The following is a 3,652-nucleotide window of genomic DNA, read 5'->3' as shown; positions in this document are numbered from 1 at the left end:
GCCAAGCGCTATGTCCATGCACCACTGGAAAGCTGAAGAAATCGTTGAGGGATCTGAGTTTTGGTCCAGGAACACAATGGCAAGCATCTGCCTCTCATTCAAAAATTATAAAGCCAGAAGGGAACTTCATGGCCAGCCTGACCTTCTGCATGAACATGAGCCATCCGACTCCCGCACATTAATTCCTACCTGAAACCACAGTGCATCCTCAGCCACGCGTACTTATGTTCTAGACCGCCTGCAAGGTCGTCTAAGGCCAGGTGGGAAGACTGTAAAGCCTTGGCCAACAGGTCAACTAAAGACATGAAAAATTGGACGCGGGAACTTCATGGCCAGCCTGACCTTCTGCATGAACATGAGCCATCCGACTCCCGCACATTAATTCCTACCTGAAACCACAGTGCATCCTCAGCCACGCGTACTTATGTTCTAGACCGCCTGCAAGGTCGTCTAAGGCCAGGTGGGAAGACTGTAAAGCCTTGGCCAACAGGTCAACTAAAGACATGAAAAATTGGACGCTGAGGGGCAGCCTCATCCTGGCTGCCCCAGCCTCTGGATTAGGTCTTGTCACCTTCTCATCCATAGGGAAGGAGGGATCTCCGAGGGAAGGTCAGGATCTTTAATCCAATTGCCATTGCAGTGCTAGCATCTTGTGCACAGACAACCAACAGAAGCCAGGCAAACATCTCGCCCACCACGCTGGGGCTTTCCCAGCCCTTCCAAATTGAAGCACGAGAAGATAAATCCACAGACCGGCATGTGCAACGTCACCACAATACTTTGCATTTACAGATAAATAAAAATGAATCCTTGCTCTTTCATTACCCTCTTTCTCTGCTACCACCTGGGCTTGGATGGGCACACACATGGGAATGGGGCTGCATGGGCTCTGGGAAGCTTTCTTCTGCAGATGTTCAGAGCTGTGAGCATGCAGAGGGGTGCGAAGCACAGTGCAGGAATTGCTGCTTGCACCCCAGGGGCACCCAGACCCTGGGGCTCAGGCACTTTTATTTATTTCACCCTAGAAACAGGGAGGGGGGATTCGCTTGGAGCCAAACTGTTAGCAACTGGAGGTACTCTGGACTGTAAAAATGGGATTTGTTAGGGTAATTGAGTGGAATGGAGGAAGTGCTTTCTGTTCTATACGCACTCAGCCAGGGGTCTCATTAGCGATGGGTAATAGCGAGTGTAGTGTCGGTTTTAATGAAAGCACTTGCTGACAACCTGAACCCTTCAGAAAATGAAAACCACCTTGTGAAAATAACAAGAGAAGTTTTAACAACAACAAAAAATAAAAAAGCTAGATCTTTCTACCCCTCTCCTTCAGCTGTCCATCCGTCCTTCCCTCCCCTTCTACGCAGACACAGACCACGCCATGGCACACCAGGAGGTTTCGGCCACGTCTTGGCTGTTTTCACATCCCTTTTCCGACTCCAGACAAGGAGTCAGAACTGCTCCCTTCTCTCTAAACTGTATTTAATAGAGCATGCATCCTTGGGGTTGTGTTATCCCTTCGACCAGCCTAGTTAGTTTAATTATCCATAGATTTAACAAAGGTAAATAAATGGATAAAAATCAGGTGTCTGCTCAAAGTTGCTGTGAGAGCAGCGATCGCTACTCCAGCCTCTGGACATGGAGTAATAACTGCGACTCGGTCCAGTTCATTTTGCAAGCTGGAAGGTTTCCAGAAGTATCTATTATTCAAAGCAGTTCTGGTATTTATCGTGGGGATTTGTAGTGAATGGTAATGCGTCAGCAGCACAGAATGCTTCTTTATATTCCCTTTGTCCAATTTTAATGCCAAAGATATTTTGGGGTTTGGCTAATTGTTGCAGCTTGCAGTTCATGGGCTAAATCAGATAACAAAAGCAAAAAGTGATCTTCCATCATGTCTCTCTTCAGCACATTAGAGTATGGGCGAGCACCAGGGCTCGGCCAGGGCCGGCTCAGCCAGGGCTGCAGCCCGGCTGCTCTGTACAGGGCCAAGTACATCCGCAGAAATCTGAAGTCAAAGGAATTACTCCAGCTTTCCACCAGTGGAACAGCACAGTTCGGTTAATTTGAGCCAAATGTAAGATATTTGTGAAATAAAACCCGAGCATTTCCAGCCTAAGTCCCATCAAATGCTTTCTCCGTGAGGTCCAGGCACGCATCAACTGCTTACAATCAGGCTGATTGCTGCTTAAGCCTGCATTCTGTTCAGCACGATATATCAATTATGTGGTTTAAATCATATCTATTTGTTCATAAAACACACCTGGACAGGATGAATAAAGATGTGGGGGGGGAAGAAAACCGGACAAAATCTCCCTGGCTGAGCCCACCCAAAGTGCCCCCGCCAGGACGCAGGCAGGGGCCAGGGCACGGCGCGATGCCGCTCGCTAAGAGGCAGTAATGCTGCCTTCACCCAGCACTGGGCTAATGGGGCCCTCCCATCCCACAGCAGCTGACGAATAGCTGCTTTTTTTTTATTTTTTTTTTTAGGACTTTCAGATATTCATGTAGTTTTGAGGGCAGGATGAAAGGCAGTTGACTTTAAAAGACGACTGATCCCCTCCTCAGAGTCAGAGAGAGGCTTAGATCTATAAAAAAATTATTATGAGGATGGCGGAGGGGAGGGGGGAACCAGCTGAAAAATGCTCTATGAGCGGCAATAGACCTCCAGGCAAGCTGTAAGCTGCACAGGGACACTTGAGACCTGAGCATTTAACTTAAATGTGCAGGGGGGGCAGGCTGAGAAGGTTTGGGGAGTGGCTGGACTGCCCACCACAGAAAAAAAGTGCAAGGGACAACAGGGAAAGGAGCTGCAATTGCAATGTGCAACGAGGGTTTCGGCAGGAGGGAACATATTTGGTTGCAGATTTAATATTTCCTTCCCTTTCTGCTCTGAGCACTCAGCAGTTTGGGTGGAAAAGCATCCCAAAGTATCCCAAATCCATCAGATGTGAACAGCAAAGGCCTCGCAGCAGATTCCTGATCTCGGTCACAGCCACGTGAACCCAACCAGGCAGCAGATCACTCGCTCTGTCAAGTTTCTCCTTGTCTGCACCCAGGCATTGAAGAGCAGATTTCAGTCCCCTGATTTTGCACTTCTGGGGAGAAGAGCTATCAGGAGCCTGATTCTGGCCCCTCGGAGGGATGTAAATTCAGAATAAACTCATCGAAGGCAGTGGAGCGGCACTAATATAGTGGGAGCCTGGGAGAGCCAAACGAAGCCTTTGCACTCCCTTTTATTTCTGCGCAGAGGCAATCAAAACCAGCCAGCAAGGAGAGCTGTGAAGCTTTGTTGCAGAAGGGCATATTTAGGATTACTTTGATCTGAATAACAGTTGAGTTCTTTTCTTCTTTTGTTGGCGGGGAAGTTTTGCATTTTATTTTTTCCATTTAAAAAATAATTACTTTTTTTTCTGACTTTGTCAAGGCTAATTTAGGGGCAAAGCATCCCCCCAAATGTCAGGAGGGAATCACAAAGGGAAGCTCCACAACCTGGGGGCTCATTTCATTAATCTAAGCAATATTTTCCAATCTGTCTGCTTCAGTGATTTGCAGCGAACACATATTTCAGAGCATGGGGAAAGGCACCAGCCAGCTGCAGATGCCCCAGTTGTGACTACACCATGGGCTCGGGCACAATTTATTTACCCTATTTTGC

General features: G+C 47.8%; 1 protein-coding gene across 1 annotated transcript in view; it reads right to left on the bottom strand.

Annotated features, from left to right (window-relative positions):
- The window catches only part of CACNA1G (calcium voltage-gated channel subunit alpha1 G), a 106,919-nt gene that overhangs the window by 51,681 nt on the left and 51,586 nt on the right, over positions 1–3,652 (bottom strand). The gene's annotated exons all lie outside the window — the stretch shown is intronic.

The sequence above is a fragment of the Egretta garzetta genome, unplaced genomic scaffold (assembly GCF_000687185.1).
Source record: "Egretta garzetta isolate BGI_Z169 unplaced genomic scaffold, ASM68718v1 scaffold34, whole genome shotgun sequence".
Classification (NCBI taxonomy): Eukaryota; Metazoa; Chordata; class Aves; order Pelecaniformes; family Ardeidae; genus Egretta; species Egretta garzetta.
This window is presented reverse-complemented; position numbering and strand designations above follow the sequence as displayed.